Source organism: Bubalus kerabau, chromosome 2, assembly GCF_029407905.1.
Source record: "Bubalus kerabau isolate K-KA32 ecotype Philippines breed swamp buffalo chromosome 2, PCC_UOA_SB_1v2, whole genome shotgun sequence".
Classification (NCBI taxonomy): Eukaryota; Metazoa; Chordata; class Mammalia; order Artiodactyla; family Bovidae; genus Bubalus; species Bubalus kerabau.
This window is the reverse complement of record NC_073625.1, coordinates 160,299,845-160,320,154: the sequence shown is the minus strand read 5'-3', so window position 1 is coordinate 160,320,154 and position 20,310 is coordinate 160,299,845. Positions and strand designations below refer to the sequence as shown.

Here is a 20,310-nt window from a genome sequence, read left to right as displayed (position 1 = left end):
CTGGAAGTTCATGGTTCACGTACTGTTGAAGCCTGGCTTGGAGAATTTTGAGCATTACTTTGCTAACTTTTGAGATGAGTGCAATTGTGCGGTTGTTTGAGCATTCTTTGGCACTGCCTTTCTTTGGGATTGGAATGAAAACCGACCTTTTCCAGTCCTGTGGCCACTGCTGAGTTTTCCAACTTTGCTGGCATATTGAGTGCAGCACTTTCACAGCATCATCTTCCAGGATTTGAAATAGCTCAACTGGAATTCCATCACCTCCACTAGCTTTGTTTGTAGTGATGCTTCCGAAGGCCCACTTGACTTCACATTCCAGGATGTCTGGCTCTAGGTGAGTGATCACACCATCATGATTATCTTGGTCATGAAGATCTTTTTTGTACAGTTCTTCTGTGTATTCTTGCCACCTCTTCTTAATATCTTCTGCTTTTGTTAGGTCCATACCATTTCTGTCCTTTATCGAGCCCATCTTTGCATGAAATGTTCCCTTGGTATCTCCAACTTTCTTGAGGAGATCTCTAGTCTTTCCCATTCTGTTGTTTTCTTCTATTTCTTTGCATTGATCCCTGAGGAAGGCTTTCTTATCTCTCCTTGCTATTCTTTGGAACTCTGCATTCAGATGCTTATATCTTTTCTTTTCTCCTTCGCTTTTTGCTTCTCTTCTTTTCACAGCTATTTGTAAGGCCTCCTCAGACAGCCATTTTGCCTTTTTGCATTTCTTTTCCATGGGGATGGTCTTGATCCCTGTCTCCTGTACAATGTCATGAACCTCATTCCATAGTTCATCAGGCACTCTATCTATCAGATCTAGGCCCTTAAATCTATTTCTCACTTCCACTGTATAATCATAAGGGATTTGATTTAGGTCATACTTGAATGGTCTTGTGGTTTTCCCTACTTTCTTCAATTTAAGTCTGAATTTGGCAATAAGGAGTTCATGATCTGAGCCACAGTCAGCTCCCGGTCTTGTTTTTGCTGACTGTGTAGAGCTTCTCCATCTTTGGCTGCAAAGAATATAATCAATCTGATTTTGGGATTGATCATCTGGTGATGTCCATGTGTAGAGTCTTCTCTTGTGTTGTTGGAAGAGGGTGTTTGCTATGACCAGTGTGTTCTCTTGGCAAAACTCTATTAGCCTTTGCCCTGCTTCATTTTGTACTCCAAGGCCAAATTTGCCTGTTACTCCAGGTGTTTCTTGACTTCCTACTTTTGCATTCCAGTCCCCTATAATGAAAAGGACATCTTTTGTGGGTGTCAATTCTAAAAGGTCTTGTAGGTCTTCATAGAACCATTCAACTTCCGCTTCTTCAGCATTACTGGTTGGGGCATAGACTTGGATTACTGTGATATTGAATGGTTTGCCTTGAAAACGAACAGAGCTAATGCTGTCATTTCTGAGATTGCATCTAAGTACTGCATTTCAGGAGACTCCCTGGTGGTTCAGATGGTAAAGTCTGCCTGCAGTGAGGGAGACCCGGGTTCGATCCCTGGGTTGGGGAGATCCTCTGGAGAAGGAAATGGCAACCCACTCCAGTACTCTTGCCTGGAAAATTCCATGGACTGAGGAGCCTGGTGGGCTACAGTCCATGGGGTTGCAAAGAGTCAGACACGACTGAGCAACTTCACTGCATTTCGGACTCTTCTGTTGACCATGATGGTTACTCCATTTATTCTAAGGGATTCCTGCCTGCAGTAGTAGATATAATGGTCATCTGAGTTAAATTCACCCATTCCAGTCCATTTTAGTTCGCTGATTCCTAAAATGTCGAAGTTCACTCTTGCCATCTCCTGTTTGACCACTTCTAATTTGCCTTGATTCATGGACCTAACATTCCAGGTTCTATGCAGTATTGCTCTTTATAGCATGGACCTTGCTTCTATCACCAGTCACATCCACAGCTGGCTATTATTTTTGTTTTGGCTCCATCCTTACATTCTTTCTTGAGTTCTTTCTCCACTGATCTCCAGTAGCATATTGGGCACCTACTGACCTGGGGAGTTCCTCTTTCAGTATCCTATCATTTTGCCTTTTCATACTGTTCATGGGGTTCTCAAGGCAAGAATACTGAAGTAGTTTGCCATTCCCTTCTCCAGTGGACCACATTCTATCAGACCTCTCCACCATGACAGGTCAGGAAGCAACAGTCAGAACTGGACATGGAACAACAGACTGGTTCCAAATAGGAAAAGGAGTACGCCAAGGCTGTATATTGTCACCCCGCTTATTTAACTTATATGCAGAGTACTCATGAGAAACACTGGGCTGGAAGAAGCACAAGCTGGAATCAAGATTGCCAGGAGAAATATCAATAACCTCAGATATGCAGATGACACCACCCTTATGGCAGAAAGTGAAGAGGAACTCAAAAGCCTCTTGATGAAAGTGAAAGTGGAGAGTGAAAAAGTTGGCCTAAAGCTCAACATTCAGAAAACGGAGATCATGGCATCTGGTCCCATCACTTCATGGCAAATAGATGGGGAAACAGTGGAAACAGTGGCAGACTTTATTTTTTTGGCTCCAAAATCACTGCAGATGGTGGTTGCAGCCATGAAATTAAAAGACGCTTACTCCTTGGAAGGAAAGTTTTGACCAACCAAGATAGCATATTCAAAAGCAGAGAGATATTACTTTGCCAACAAAAGTCCGGCTAGTCAAGGCTATGGTTTTTCCAGTGTTCCTGTATGGATGTTAGAGTTGGACTGTGAAGAAAGCTGAGCACTGAAGAATTAATGCTTTTGAACTGTGGTGTTGGAGAAGACTCTTGAGAGTCCCTTGGACTGCAAGGAGATCCAACCAGTCCATCCTAAGGGAGATCAGTCTTGGGTGTTCATTGGAATAACTGGTGCTAAAGCTTAAACTCCAATACTTTGGCCACCTGATGTGAAGAGTTGACTCATTGGAAAAGACCCTGATGCTGGAAGGGATTGGGGGCAGGAGGAGAAGGGGATGACAGAGGATGAGATGGCTGGATGGCATCACCGACTCGATAGATATGACTTTGAGTGAACTCTCGGAGTTGCTGATGGACAGCGAGGCCTGGCGTGCTGTGATTCATGGGGTCGCAAAGAGTTGGACATGCCTGAGCGACTGAACTGACTGACAAAACTACCCTAATTAAAATATTATGGTAATGTCACAAAAACAGACACATAGATCAATGGAACAGAGTACAGGGCCCAGAAATTAGCCCACACTGATATGGGTAATTAACCTTTGACAAAGAAGGCAAAAGCATACAGTGGGGAAAAGACAGTTTCCTTCAATAAATATTGTTTGGGAAATCAGATAAGTATATGCAAAAGAATCAAAATGGACCACTCTGTTCTCTCACACCATGCACAAATTCAAAATGGAATAAAGACTTAAGTGTAGCTCTGAAATCATAAAACTTCTAGAGGAAAACATAGGCAGTAAGTCTTTGACATTGGTGTTAGTTTTTTTAATATGTCTCCTCAGGCAAGGGAAACAAAAGCAAAAATAAATAAACGAACTACATCAAATTAAAGCTTTCAAATAGAAAAGGAAACTATCAACAAAATGAATAGCCAACCTACTTAATGAGAGAAGATATTTGTAAATGATATACCCAATAAGGAGTTAATATCCAAAATACATATAGAAACAATACAACTAGATATCAAAAAAGAAAAACAAGTTGATTGAAAAATTAGCAGAGGGTCAGAATAGACATATTTTTCAAAGGAGACATACAGGTTCCTAACAAGCACATGAAAAGATGCTCAACAGCATTAATCATCAGGGAAATGCAAATCAAAACCAAGAGAAGATACCACCTCACATCTCTCAGAACAGCTGTTATCAGTTGTTGTCAGAACAGACAACAAATAACAAGTTTTGGCAAGAGCGTGGAGAAAAGGGAGTCCTCACGCCCTCTTGGTGGGAATGTAATTTGTGAAGCACTATGGAAAACTGTATTGAAAATCCTCAAAAAATTAATAGAACTATTATATGATCCAGCTGTTCAAACACTAGGTGTTTATCTGAAGAAAAATAGACACTAATTTGGAAAAGATATGTGCACCTGTAAGTTCACTGAAGCATTATTTATAATAGTCAAGATATGGAAGCAATCTTCAGTTCAGTTCAGGTCAGTCACTCAGTCGTGTCTGACTCTTTGCGACCCCATGAATCACAGCACGCCAGGCCTCCCTGTCCATCAGCAACTCCCGGAGTTCACTCAGACTCACGTCCATTGAGTCAGTGATGCCATCCAGCCATCTCGTCCTCTGTCGTCCCCTTCTCCTCCTGCCCCCAATCCCTCCCAGCATCAGAGTCTTTTCCAATGAGTCAACTCTTCGCATGAGGTGGCCAAAGTATTGGAGTAATCTTAGTGCCCATCAAAAGAAGAATGGGTAAAGATGTGGGGTGTGTGTGTACACACACACACATAACAGAATATTATTCAGCCACTAAAAATGAAATTTTGCTATTTATAAATGACAACATGGATGGACCTAGAGAGTATTATGCTAAGCAAAATAAGTCAGAGAAAGACAAATACTGTATGATTTCAGTTATATGTGGAATCTGAAAAACAAAACAAATGAACAAACAAAACAGAAACAGTTGTAGATAACAGAGAGCTGGTAGATTACACAAGCGACAGGGTTGGGGGAGGTGAGGAACATTAAGAGGTACAAAGTTTCCGCTGCAAAATAAATGGGCATGAAATGTATACAGCATGGGGAAATAGTCACTATGTGGTATCTTTGTAGGGTCACAGATCATAACTAGATTTATTGTTATGAAAATCATTTTGAAAGAGAAACATCAAATCCCGGTGTTGTGTAACAGGAACTAACTATGTTGTAGCACAATTATCCTTTAAAACCTAATATAATAAAAAGATCAGACTTGTGGTTACCAGAGGAGGGGATGGGGGAGGGGAATTGGATGAAGGCAATCAAAAAGTATAAACTTCTAGTTATAAGATAAATAAGTACTACAGGTGTACAACCTGGTAAGTATAATTAACACTGCTGTATGTTATATATGAAAATCCTAAGGGTTCTCATCACAGGGAAAAAATGTTTTCTATTTCTTTAATTTTATATCTCTATAAAATAATGGGTGTTTACTCTATTGTGATAATTCTTTCATAATTATGTAAAATCACTATGCTGTACACTTTAAACTTATAATTGACATACAGCACTGTATTTCAAAGTTGGAAGTAAAAGTAAGAATTAAGAAAAAAGTTAGCAGAAGTAAGACGATTAAAGCATTTCCTGTCTGTAGAACAACAACAGCCTTTACAGTTACTTGGAAGGGGCAAAATCATCTTCCTCACTTAAGCAATAATATCTGAGAGTGTTTCTGAAAATTATTCAAATAAAATTTAAACCTTCTTGTGGTGTATTCTAATTAAATAAAATGACATTTCACTTCAGCATTCACTTAATTAGAGTCAAATATTCCCAAATCATAAAATATTTATTCTGCAATCTTTTGGTTTAAAAAATAAATCACTTTTATTAATAATAATGGAAAATTTACTAGCCCACATAAAATTATTAACAGTGCCTATTCTCAATGGAAGATTGTAGGTAATAAAATGAATAAAATGTTTATACTTTACAACTCAAATCATATCAATTATTATATACACTTAGCAAATAATTCTGCTGTTATGGGTCAAAGCCCAACATGGGATGAGTTTATTGTTCACTTTTGTCTTAAGACAGGTAGACAAAAAGTGTCATATTTTGAGGAAATATCATTATAAGGAATTGAATCAGAACAACCATTTGCTAAAAGCTATGCATTGATAGGACTGGAAAAGAGCTGAGATAATTCAAGACTGTATTCAATGTGTAAGAATTGCATCACAATGAGATCATCAGGTGGCTTAAAAAGAATTATAACTGAGAGCATTGCTGTTTGAACAGTTGTTTATAGAAAAAAAACTCATGACTGTTTTCGTTGATTTTTGTTGATTGATTTTATTCATTTTTCTCCTTGCAAGAGGAAAATCATTTGATTGGAGTTCTCATCTTACCCAACGGGGTCTATTTAGATGCATTTATCGTTTACTAAAAAAAAAAAAATCAGAATATTTTGCTAACTTTCCCTCTGAACACATAGAGACAATAAACAGAGACAATATAAGCTTATCTTACAAAATAGGAGAGTCTTGAAATCTGGAACTAAATGAGTGATCTAGAGTGGCACCAGAAGGTTGGAAGTCAGGGCAGGTCAGACGTGATGAATTGAGGTTTAAATAGGCAGGGCACCACACTTGATGAGGGTCAAACATTGAAAAATGTGACAGTTTATTTGCATCTCATAATGACAGGTTGATACTGGCATTTAGTGCTGAGACCATGGTTGTTAACAAGTCAAGCAATGAAAGAGTCTGTTTGACTGAAGAACTGTCTGACCCAGGATAACAGAAAGGCTCCCATTGAGAAACACTGGCAGGATAAAGCAGATTTCATAGGTTTTTATAGGTAATAGTATTCAAGTTCAAAATGGTGGTCTTGACAGACAGATTTAGGAGTCCATGACTGGAGACTGAGCAGTGAGAACAGGGGCCCAGTAGCAAGATGTTGGCCAGAAATGCTGGCATCTGTTAAATGATGACCATCAGCATCAACACTCATGTCATACACTTCAGAAGAAAAACAGAAGATATGGACCTTCCCCTCTGGACCACTGTAAACATGAGCTATTTATTATCCAGAGCTTCTAACCCAACTGTAGTGGCCAGCACTGATTTTAGGAAAACATAAAATTCACAAAACACATTTCTGGTCTTGCAAAGTCACTAAGGTGATGGAAGAAACAATTTACCTACCACTTCACCCTCAATTTGTGACCCTTGTACCTTACTTGATGGTGGGATGGCATCACCAACTCAATGGACGTGAGTTCGAACAAACTCTGGGAGATGGTGACGGACAGAGAAACCCAGCATGCTGCAGGGCATGGGGTCACAGAGTCAGACACAACTGAGCAACTAACATACCTTACTTCACTGCCCAGTGTCAGATTTCTTAAGGTCCAAGGTTTACACTGTGTTTGGCAAATTCCCTTGGCTATTCCTATGGTTTCTACCCATGCACCCCCCATAAGTGTATCACTTTCCAGCTTCTGCCACTCCTCAGACCTCAGAGTTCATGGAGAACAGGCCCATGCGTGGCTGGCTTGCCTCCCAGGCCCTAAATACATACTTTAGTGACTGTATGCTATGCTGAAGGCTTTGATCTATCCATCTACTGTAATTTATCAAACATCCTGTATTTTCACTTCTGAGCTCCCCCAAGTCAATGGCATTTAATTCTGCATTTTAGAGGCAAAAATTGATTTTTAGCTTTATAACTAATAAGAGAGATAAATCATGTATCAATAGCTTTAAAAAAAAAAATCTGGTTCCCAGAGGTAAATTTATAGCATCTGTGATGCCCAGAGCAAAGATCTGGACTAGGATACAGGAAAGTGAGATGAGGCAGAAGTTGATAACTCAAAGAATCATGCCACACACTTACCCTCAGGGAGCCATTTGGTTATTTGTGACAAAAAGCTCTGTTTTTCCCTCCTGAAAATACTTTTTTATTTATTATTTGCCAACCAGTGGAGTCTTTTCTCACTGAATGGCCTGAGATCAGTCCTCTCCAAGGAAGCTTGAAGAAACCATGGGCTTCATGTCTAACTGCATGCAGTAGCAGCATTCCTTCAGTCCAGTAGGGAATAAGAGCGAAGTTTACTCTGAGGCTGTTGAGTAGTAGGGGCTTTCTCCACAGAAGACACATAGGTGCTGTTCTTAGGTGGAAGGGCTCAACTATGATCTGCCTTTCTCTGCTCTACTTGGTTACAGAGGGACCCTTATTTTAAAACTTAAACTTTGGAATCCATTCCTAGCATCAGCACTTGGCAAGAGAAAGAATTCTCTTCCTTTTGTTGTTGTCAATTGCTCATTCATGTCCTACTCTTTGTAACACCGTGGACTGCAGCACAGTAGGCTTCTCTGACCTTCACCATCTCCTGAACCTTGCTCAAACTCATGTCCATTGAGTCAGTGATGCCATCTCTTCCTTTAGGATTTCACAGATAAGTGGATGTTCTTCTAGGTTGAGATAAAAGTCATTTTGCCATTTTCCTTTTTTTTTTTTTAAAGGAAAAGTATATTACTATGACTGATAACAATATTATTAGTACTTTCCCATGTACAGCCTACATACTTTGAATGTCTTTTTCAAATACAGGTCCAGGTTCTCTTCCCAAATGTTTGGCTCCCCTGAGGTTCAGAAATAAATTGCATGAATTACATATCAACTAACTTTCTAAGACTTGCAACACTTCCCACGCTCACAATTCAGAAGTTAACCACACATAATTGTAAATTACAGTCATCTAAAACAGATCATTATCTTTCCAGAATTAAGTTCCTCTTGAGAAACTATTTTTACCAAAATGGTTCACTGGAATAGATTTCCTCTAAAGAAAATCTGATAACATCTTTATCCATTTTAACTCATTGCCTTTAACCTCAGCCTTGATTTTGAGCAGCAATGGATTTAACACATGTTATTCAAATGTCAGAGATACTTATTGTACAGTAGATCTGGTTTAAATTATAAGAATAACTTATATCACTTTGATTAAGGCCCTGATCAAGAATCAGAGAAAATCTTTCAATTCATCAAAATGTAGTCAAGCATACCAACTATAGTATTAATCAAACTTTCCTAAAGAACTCTTAACAAGTTATATAACTTTCACTTCCAAGATAGAACAGCAGTGACCTGGTTTACCCTCTCACTTCAAAGAAGATAAAATATATATTAAAAGTTTTATAAGACACTGGACATGAGAAAATGAAGAACAGTGAGCCCAGAGAGATGAAAAACAAACAAGATGAATTAAGACTGCTCCAACACTGCCTTTATCCCATTTCCAGACCACTGAGTGGGAAAAAAAAGTGAAAGTTTTAGTTGTTCAATTGTGTCTGATTCTTTGCAACTCCGTGGACTGTAGCCCACCAGGCTCCTCTGTCTATGGAATTCTCCAGGCAAGAATACTGGAATGGGTAGCCATTCTCTTCTCCAGGGGGGTCTTCCCAACCCAGGGATCGAACCAGGCCTCCTGCTTTGCAGACAGATTCTTTACTGTCTGAGCCACCAGGGAAGAGACTGGTGTACTCCCTGCTGAGGAGAGAGGGATGAGACTCAGAGAAGACCAAGGCAGCTCAAGTTTGCAGGACAGGATACCTAATAAGAGAGAGTAGCATAGACAGAACTCCAGAGAGCTCCAGAGAGTTCTCTTCATATATACAGTAGAGATGTATCTAGTACATACATATATGAGGAAACCACTCAAAACCAGGACAAGAAACACCTGAAAAGATTAGAAGAAAGAAACAGTGACTGGAAACCTTACAGAGCTAAAATCGTGCCTGTTGCTACAGGCAGATTGGGAAAAAACCTCAATGTATAGGCAACTGTAGAGTACTTGGAATGGTTTTGCTTCAATAATGGGGGAATCAGTTCAGTTCAGTTGCTCAGTCATGTCTGACTCTTTGCGACCCCATGAATCACAGCATGCCAGGCCTCCCTGTCCATTACCATCTCCTAGAGTTCACTCAAACTCACGTCCATTGAGTCAGTGATGCCATCTATCCATCTCATCCTCTGTCATCCCCTTCTCCTCTTGCCCCCAACCCCTCCCAGCACCAGAGTCTTTTCCAATGAGTCAACTCTTCACATGAGGTGGCCAAAGTACTGGAGTTTCAGCTTTAGCATCATTCCTTCCAAAGAAATCCCAGGGCTGATCTCCTTCAGAATGGACTGGTTGGATCTCCTTGCAGTCCAAGGGACTCTCAAGAGTCTTCTCCAACACCACAGTTCAAAAGCATCAATTCTTCGGTGCTCAGCCTTCTTCACAGTCCAACTCTCACATCCTTACATGACCACTGGAAAAACCATAGCCTTGACTAGATGGACCTTTGTTGGCAAAGTAATGTCTCTGCTTTTGAATATGCTATCTAGGTTGGTCATAACTTTTCTTCCAAGAAGTAAATGTCTTGTAATTTCATGGCTGCAGTCACCATCTGCAGTGATTTTGGAGCCCAAAATAGTTAGCTCTTATCTAAGCACTTCTCTGGTCCCGCCTAATGAATCTTAAATGTAAGATCCAAAAGTATAAAACTCTTTCCAAGTACTTTAACTCCCTCCAAGAACAGTGCTCAATGTATTTATAGAAATACAAAAATACCTACCCAACATTCAACAAATATTTAGCATGTACCTCAAACAGAAAATCGGAACCACCTAAAATCTACAACACAACCTGATAGGTAATATTTTATATGAATAACAATTTCATATAGTAAAGACATCCCGTCAAAAGATAGGAACCAAGAATACCCTAGTTTTCAAGAAACTTTAAGAGCAAGGAGGGCAGCAATTTCCATCACGGAACTCTATAGTAGGTAGAGTGAGACTGCACAATTTGGAACTGATAATCCCACATGGAAGATGCTTTAGCATCTTGTTTCAAAGAACAAGGGGGCCCTCACTTTACCTCAAGCAAAGTAGGGCTTATTGAAGCATAGTTATGAACTAGAAATGGAAGCAACCAGAAAGCCATTAGGAAGTTGGGAGTATGTGTGGGCCATATGGTCTCTCACTTAAGAAGGCCTTGTTTCTTCTCATGTGTCTTCTCTGCTCTCTTCCCTCTATGAACTGTTGTCCCCAGGTTGCAGCTTACATAGCACAAGACGGTGACTGCAGCCCCAAGTAATGCCTGAGTTGGTGCATCTGTAGCTACAGGTCTAGATTCTCTTTTTCACATCCCTGGTGGCTCAGATGGTAAAGAACCTGCCTGCAGTGCAGGAGACCCAGGTTTGATCCCTTGGTTGGAAAGATTTCCTGGAGAAGGGAAAGGCTACCAAGTTCAGTATTCTTGCCTGGAGAATTCCATGGACAGAGGAGCCTGGCGGGCTACAGTCCATGGGGTCACAAAGACTCTGACATGACTGGATGACTAACAAACAAAAAGACTCATTTAACATTTTCTGCTGGACCATACCATGCATGCCATTAACTTAGGTGTCCCACTCCTTTGCCCAATTAGCTGTGACTTCAGACTGGACACAGCCATTCACCTCATTAGCTTCTGCATTTAGGGCAGAGTCACTTAGCAAGGATATCAAATCAGTCAATCTTGAAGGAAATCAACCCTGAAAATTCATTGGAAGGACTCATGCTGAAGCTAAAGCTCCAATACTTTAACCAGCTGATGTGAAGAGCCAACTCATTGGAAAAGACCCTGATGCTGGGAAACACTGAGGGCAAGAAGAGAAGGCAGTGGGAGAGGATGAGATGGTTGGATGGTATCACTGACTCAATGGACAGGAGTTTGAGCAAACTCTGGGAGATAATGAATGACAGGGAAGCCTGGTGTGCTGCAGTCCATGGGGTCACAAAGAGTGGGACACAGCTTAGTAACTAAACAACAATACTTAGCAAAAGGTGTGGCAAGCAAGAACTCCCCACAAAGGAGGATCTGTAAAGAGGAAGAGACATCTGCAAAGTAGATGTATGAGGCAGAGGACATTCACATAGAGAAAACCAAAGAGATGTGAGTACACAGTGTCTAGTGCCTAGAAGATAAATCTATCAGCCTTCTCCGCTAGGGGAAAGACAGAATGTCTTTATGCAAGTCAGTTCCACAGCCCTGTCTGCCTATGTGGTCTTGTCTTTGGCATGTTCTTCTTCCAGAGGCTGCCTGTCACCCATCTCATGGCTTAGTCAAAAGCATTAGTAGAAAGAAAATATCTTGAACAAATTCTGTCTTTGTGTACCCTGGCAGGTCAGACTAAATCTGTAAAACTGTATTGCATCTGGGAAGTACCCTAAGTGGGCTGTTGGCAAAGAAGGATGGATTGCAAGGAGGTGATGAGTAGTAAGAAGAGTAAGAAAATCACATCTTGAGGAATGAGTGAGGAAACAGTGGATGTTTCACTTGAAAGCAAAAAAGCAGTTAGCAGGAGGCTACCTGAAAGCTGACTGAAAATATCGAAAATCACCATCAGATGAAAACAGGCAGCGTTGGATCTGATGAACATGCTAGAAAGAAAATGAACCCCATGGAATGGAAGTGATTGAAAGACAGATTTCAAAATGAATCCGCCACAGGTATACATGTGTGGGCGGATTCATTTTGAAATCTGTCTTTCAATCACTTCCATTCCATGGGGTTCATTTTCTTTCTAGCATGTTCATCAGATCCAACGCTGCCTGTTTTCATCTGATGGTGATTTTCGATATTTTCAGTCAGCTCTCTTTAATATAAGGAAAAAATACTAAAATTTTACAAATAACTATTAAAAAGGAAATAAGACTTTAGTGATCCATAGAATGCCTCTTGACTAAACTAAAGGCTATATTACAGCTAAGCTGTAGTGTGGCAACTCAAGACCAACTGATTACTTTTGCTTCTGTCACCAAGGTGATACAAAGCCAGGGTTTCTAGGATTGAAAGATATTTAGTAGTGAATTCAGAGAATTAATTTCAGTTCTTGTTAGAGTAAGATATAGAATTTACACATATGTAAAATAAAGACAGTAGAAAAAAATTTTGGCCTCTTCCACTTCCCCAAAAAAGGAATCAGAGCTTTGACTGTGGAGTTTCGTCATACAGAGAGGTAAAGAGAATCATGAGATTAAATAGCCATGTTCTATTTTGCAGCATAGCCCACAAGGTACAGATGAATAGTTCAGTTTTAAATGACCCCAGTTCTGAAAGCAGAAGCATATTTTGTTCTATGACAGGTCTGATCCAGTGTGCTGATAGTGATATAGGAACATCATAATTCTATCTAAATAATTCCTCAAATTCAGTTGATTAGAGAAGGAGGAAAGGGACCATGAAGACTGGGGAATGGGAATGTGTTCTGTGTGTTGTTATATTTAAAATTAGCTATGAAAACTTCTAACTAAAATCTAAGTCAACTACTTAGAAACCTATGGGGCACTTACTAAGTTAACCCTGAACCCTTCTCTTTAACTCTGAGGATGTAACACACCAGAGAGCTGCATCCTACCCCTGTTACTTCCTGAGACTCTTACTTATATCTTTTTCCTAATCTGTAAAATGGAGATAATAGTGGTAGCTTCTTCACTGCATAATTCTAAGAATTAAACTTCCCGTATACAAAATACTCAACACTATCTCTCCCTCTTTACCAGCCTAAACAAATACTCTTCTCAACCCTCAGTTCAGGCCTCCACACACTCACCCACATCATCTCATCCCACCCCACCCCTTAATTCGAGAGATGAGAAAGTGGAAGCTAGTCTACATTTCAATTTGTTTCTTTTTCAATTAAGAGAATGAATAAGAATTCTTTTCAGAGTTATTCCTAGATAATTAAAGATTTGAATTTATCCTAGTATTTGCATTTTAGAATGCTCTGCAAATGCAGAAATAAGAATTTGGATATCTTTTAAGGGGATATTTGATTAGGTAGATTTAAGTAAGTTATTTTTAAGTATTATAAGGATTCTTCTAACTCTGAAAATACCTGCTTACTCCCAGATCCAAGTCCCTTTGTTGCATTTATTCAGCATCTCATGGGACTGAGAACATGATTTCAGCCCCTGTTACTGGGATCCTGGTGATGGGCAAGTCTTTTTCTATTTGCTGCTTTTGTTCCCTAAACTGGGTCTGGCAGGCACAGTTACAAGTATCTGACAGACATGTGTTTTTCATCATTAAGAAAGAAATATTTCCCGAGACAAGAATGCTCAACATTCATAGGAATTCTTTAAAATGAATTGTTGATTTCCCTTATGCCCAGCACGTGTGCTGACATGTCCCCTAAGTAAGCTGGTATCATCAGCCCCCAAACATACATCTGCAACTAAATCTCTTTACTTGGTGCTTGCAAGGCTCAGGCTCATGCTGTGAACTGGTGATGCAGGGATTTGTTAGGAAGACAGCCTTCAGTTCTATTAACTGCGCAGTTGACAGGGCCTCACTAGCACCTGCCGCCAGAAACTATCAACTTGGTTTTCCTCCCAATAATGTGGTGAACAAAATTATGACCACCCAGTGGTAGCTCCATATACATTAACTGTCTGAAGTATTCAAACTTTCCACAAACACACACACACAGATTTTTCACTGGAGGAAAGCCCTGAGAAAAATCTATGAACTGAAATGTAATCTACTATAACCGAATTGCTATGGAATCAAATGTATTTCCTAACTTTTGGCAATAAAGTAAAAAGGATGATGCTTCCACATTAGGAAAAGAAAGCATAAATGTGTAACAGTAGAGGATAAAGTCATATTATTGGGTTGGCCCAAAAGTTCATTCATACGAGCTTAAGGAAAAACCTGAACCAAACTCATATTCATTTAAGTATATTTTAATATATTTTTCAAATAGAAGAATCCAATGTTCCTTCACATCCCCAAATTAGGAAAGGAGCATCCAAGTATGAGGACCACAGAATCTTTATATTCATCACTCTCAGCTGGAAACTCTCTGCTAAAATAATTATTATTCAAAGCTATATTTTATCATACAACCACAGACATTACTTATATAAAAGTAAAGAAAGAACACTTTAATAATTTTGAGGAAAACACTGAATAATACTTAAGTTTCTTAAAATGCTTGAATTCTTAAATTTCACTAATATGTTAGAGTCCATTTTCATTTTTCAGAGAATATATGTGAACCGCTCAGAGATAAGTTGAAATACTTCTGGTAACATGACAGACAAGGATGGTGGGAAAAACTCACACTCCAGTTTGAAGTGCAAAAATACAGGACAAAAATCTAACTCTCGTTTAGAGAATATGCAACCAGTCCATTCTGAAGGAGATCAGCCCTGGGATTTCTTTGGAAGGAATTATGCTAAAGCTGAAATTCCAGTACGTTGGCCACCTCATGTGAAGAGTTGACTCATTGGAAAAGACTTTGATGCTGGGAGGGATTGGGGGCAGGAGGAGAAGGGGACGACAGAGGATGAGATGGCTGGATGGCATCACTGACTCGATGTACGTGAGTCTGAGTGAACTCCGGGAGTTGGTGATGGACAGGGAGGCCTTGCGTGCTGCGATTCATGGGGTCGCAAAGAGTCAGACACGACTGAGCAACTGAACTGAACTGAACTGAATCAAAAAAAGAAACTAAAAGCCAGAACTTCAATCTGTATCTGAGGCAATGGTGACCAAAGGGATATTGGTTCTGAATTCAAGCTCAAGGGGCTAATACTGGGTTTCCAGTGCCCACACACGGATGACAAACTTGCTCTCAGGCCATGGAAGATGGAGGAGCTAGAACAGAAAGCTCTCCAGTCCTGTGAGAGGAAATTAAGAAACTTTTGCTGCTGGTCCTTCTCCTACTCCCTTCATAACCCTGGGAGAGGAGGATGGACACAAGAAATCAAAGAAGGAAACTTAAACATGAGACTAGAAAAGTCAACAGCTGGGATCACTGAACTCTCTGGGCCTAGGTCAAAAACAAAATAAAATCCTTCTATTTTACTGTTTGGAGAACAATTGATTCCTGAATTTGGAATGGAATGCAAGCTTAAAGCAGCTCAGGTTACAAACTATAGGAAAAGCCAAATGCCATGAAAGGATCATGTAACAAACAGGTACATAATCAATTACTGCAAATAAAAAGTGATAGAGAAGGATTGGGGGGAAAATTGTGTAAAATAATGAATAAAAATCAAAACCACAAAACCACATGAAGTCAATCTAAAAAGTCAGATAGCTTTAAAAAGTGATAGAACACATTTAGGAAAATAAAAAAAAATAGAGCCATGAAATTCCAAATGGGAATCCTAGACAGTTGATAGTGGTTGTGGTATAGGATTGCTTTTAAAGTTTTTAAAACTTTTTATTTCAGGATAATTTGTTCCAAAAATAGTACAGAGTATTCTCACATACCCTGGCCTAGCTTCCTCTAATGCTAACATAATGCATAGACATAGTCCAATCACTACAAAATTAACCCTAGTAAAATAGTATTAACTAAAATACAGATTTTTCTCAATTTTTTGCAGCTTTTCCATTAATATCCTTTTTCTGTCCAAGGATCCAGTCCATAATGGTACTTCGGTCTTCATTTTCACGTCTCCATAGTTCCCCCATCTGTTACAGCTCTGCAATTCTCCTCTACTCTCCTGCAGAGTACTGGCCAATTATTTTAAAGAATGTCCCTTAAACTGGATTTGTTTGGAGTTCTCTTATAATTAGATTGAGTTCAGTGATTTCTGATAAGAATGCCACAGAATTAATACACATCTCTCATATCAAAGGATACATGATCTCAATATATCATTAGATGTATGACTGAACACACACTGTTACCACTAATTCGTGTTACCACTAATTCGTGTCTGTAATAGTAACCTCAATTAACTGGTCAAGCTGCTATCTGTTTATCCATTTATCCATTAGAAAGTTACCACTTTTCACTTTTCCAGTTAACAGTATCTTGGAGGAGGATCCTTTGAAATTCTGACATTATCCTGTTCCTCCTCAAACTCTTACCCACTGATTTTAGCATTAATCAGTATGTGTTTCCAACCATGACAATAACTTTGCTGTTCTAATGGTGATTTTATCTTCTCATTTCTTATAGATTAATTGGAATTCCTCTATAAGGAATAGGTATCCCTTCTACCCTCATTTATTTATTCAAATATTTTGTTACATCAGTATGGACTAGTGGATATGTGTATTATTCTATGAGTTATAATCTAACACGGTTATTCATTTTGTTTCTCAAATAATTCTGTATTTGACCACTGGTCATTCTTTCAGCTTGCCTGCTATGTCTTTTCAACCCTCCCACATATTCTTTTTTGAGCGCTTCCATTATATGAGTCAGGAACAGAATGAACCAATTCTTCAAGTACCCCTGGTTGCTTTTACTAGAGGATGGTATTCAGAAAAAAAAAAAGTCAAGATCCAGATCTAGATACCTTCCTTCCTACTGAGGGGTTTGACTCTAAACCTCTCAATCTAGATAGAATCAGAAAAATTATGCAGGTGAATTTAGTTTTTAAATCTCAAACTCCCTACCCTCTTTCCACCAAAAAAAAAAAAAAAGAAAATACATATAGAAAAAGTAAGTATGTTGTTAAAAATAAAAACATACCACCCTCAAACTCTCTAAATGTTACAAGATAGGATCAAACCACAAATAGCTATAAGATCCATGTGGGAATAAGCATCTGGTCAAGGGCAAACTGAGGGAAGGTACCAGGCTTGTGGTGGCTCTCAGAACAGGAGACACACAAAAATCACCAATAGGTAATCATGAGAAAATTTGGAGCAGCAACCTGAAAACAATTTAAACATGTAACAACAGGAATCCTAAAAAGAAAAAAAAAAGAAATAATTGATCATAAATGTGTATCCCACTGCTGGCATAACTATACATTAAAAGATAGGGAAGGATAAGGAATAAACTGATTATTTAGAGAAATGGTAAATAATAGGAAAGAATTCAGAATTTAAATTGCCTTTCCTATGCCAACTATAACTCCAGGTAAATAAGCAATTCATGAAGGACAGTTTCATTTTATCAAAATGTCCTATATAATAAATAAATGATAGAACCAGAATATTTTGCAACTTCTAATAAATTAGATCTAGTAATGATCATCAATGGTTCTAAAATCATGACAATTAGAGAAAATCAGACATTATGATGAAAATATATGATCTTCTGTTAGGTAGAGTTGCCTCTCCAAAATGGAATTTTCATGTCACTGTATCTAAATCCAATATTATATAGAAAATACTAGAGAGATATTAACATGTTAAATGACATCATAAAGACACAATCTAAGCAAATGTTTAGAAATGCTACAGGAAGAATGACCAAATTTCATCAACAAATAAGATAATACATTAAGACTTGAAATAGCAACCAATTTCAGTTATGGAATTTTAATTAACATTTTCCTAATTAAAAAAAACTAAAATTATTTTAAAAATAATTTGAAAATATAAACACTGATCAAAAAACTTAATATTAAGGGTTAATTTTTCATAAGTCACAATGAAAAGAGTTCTATTAATATTTTATAGACATGTACTAAAATAATATCTATAAATCTGTAAGCCTATAAACACAGTAAATCTGTACTTCTTTAAATAGGAAAATTACATTTCACATTCTCTAAAAAAAAGTGGGTGCACTGAATAGCTAATTACATTGTTGAGAGACCTAAACTAGAGGAGTAATATGATGCAAAAACTTAAAAGAAAGATTGATTGATAAGATTGAAAGAAACACTTTGTCATTAACTTTAAAATGACATTTTCAAGAATTAATTCTATTTAATATAACATCCCAAAGCATACTGATTAAGAAATAGAAAGCATCCCTCTGGGTCGTCCCAGTGCACCAGCCCCAAGCATCCAGTGTCGTGCATCGAACCTGGACTGGCAACTCATTTCATACATGATACAGAGGGATGGAATGGGGAGGGAGGAGGGAGGAGGGTTCAGGATGGGGAACACATGTATACCTGTGGCGGATTCATTTTGATATTTGGCAAATCTAATACAGTTATGTAAAGTTTAAAAATAAAATAAAATTAAAAAAAAAATAAATAAAAAAAAAAAAAAAAAAGAAATAGAAAGCAAAAATTGTGTTTTTTTTTTAACTATCAGTAATGTTTGAGAAGCAAAAAGCAAAGGAGAAAAGGAAAGATATAAGCATCTGAATGCAGAGTTCCAAAGAATAGCAAGGAGAAATAAGAAAGCCTTCTTCAACGATCAATGCCAAGAAAGAGGAAAACAACAGAATGGGAAAGACTAGAGATCTCTTCAAGAAAATTAGAGATACCAAGGGAATATTTCATGCTAAGATGGGCTCCATAAAGGACAGAAATGGTATGGACCTAACAGAAGCAGAAGATATTAAGAAGAGGTGGCAAGAATACACAGAAGAACTGTACAAAAAAGATCTTCATGACCAAGATAATCACGATGATGTGATCACTCACCTAGAGCCAGACATCCTGGAATGTGAAGTCAAGTGGGCCTTAGAAAGCATCACTATGAACAAAGCTAGTGGAGGTGATGGAATTCCAGTTGAGCTCTTTCAAATCCTGGAAGATAATGCTGTGAAAGTGCTGCACTCAATATGCCAGCAAATTTGGAAAACTCAGCAGTGGCCACAGGACTGGAAAAGGTCAGTTTTCATTCCAATCCCAAAGAAAGGTAATGCCAAAGAATGCTAAAACTACCGCACAATTGCACTCATCTCAAAAGTTAGCAAAGTAATGCTCAAAATTCTCCAAGCCAGGCTTCAGCAATACGTGAACCATGAACTTCCAGATGTTCAAGCTGGTTTTAGAAAAGGCAGAGGAACCAGAGATCAAATTGCCAACATCCGCTGGATCATGGAAAAAGCAAGAGAGTTCCAGAAAAACATCTGTTTCTGCTTTATTGACTATGCCAAGGCCTTTGACTGTGTGGATCACAATAAACTGTGGAAAATTCTGAAAGAGATGGGAATACCAGACTACCTGACCTGCCTCTTGAGAAACCTATATGCAGGTTAGGAGGCAACAGTTAGAACTGGATATGGAACAACAGACTGGTTCCAAATAGGAAAAGGAGTATGTAAAGGCTGTATGTTGTCACCCTGCTTATTTAACTTATATGCAGAGTACATCATGAGAAACGCTGGGCTGGAGGAAGTGCAAGCTGGAGAAATGTCAATAACCTCAGATATGCAGAAGACACCACCCTTATGGCAGAAAGTGAAGATGAACTAAAAAGCCTCTAAATGAAAGTGAAAGAGGAGAGTGAAAAAGTTGGCTTAAAGCGCAACATTCAGAAAACTAAGATCATGGCATCTGGTCCCATCACTTCATGGCAAATAGATGGGAAAAAAGTGGAAACAGTGTCAGACTTTATTTTTGGGGGCTCCAAAATCACTGCAGATGGTGATTTGCAGCCATGAAATTAAAAGACACTTACTCCTTGGAAGGAAAGTTATGACCAACCTAGCTAGCATGTTAAAAAGCAGAGACATTACTTTGCCAACAAAGGTTCATCTAGTCAAGGCTATGGTTTTTCCATTGGTCATATATGGATGTGAGAGTTGGACTGTGAAGAAAGCTGAGCACTGAAGAATTGATGCTTTTGAACTGTGGTGTTGGAGAAGACTCTTGAGAGTCCCTTGGACTGCAAGGAGATCCAACCAGTCCATTCTAAAGGAGATCAGTCCTGGGTGTTCTTTGGAAGGACTGATGCTAAAGCTGAAACTCCAATACTTTGGCCACCTCATGCGA

At 38.7% G+C, this 20,310-nt stretch overlaps 1 protein-coding gene across 41 annotated transcripts in view; it reads right to left on the bottom strand.

Moving 5' to 3' along the window:
• Positions 1–20,310, bottom strand: part of LOC129644008 (uncharacterized) — a 416,390-nt gene that overhangs the window by 259,800 nt on the left and 136,280 nt on the right. The gene's annotated exons all lie outside the window — the stretch shown is intronic.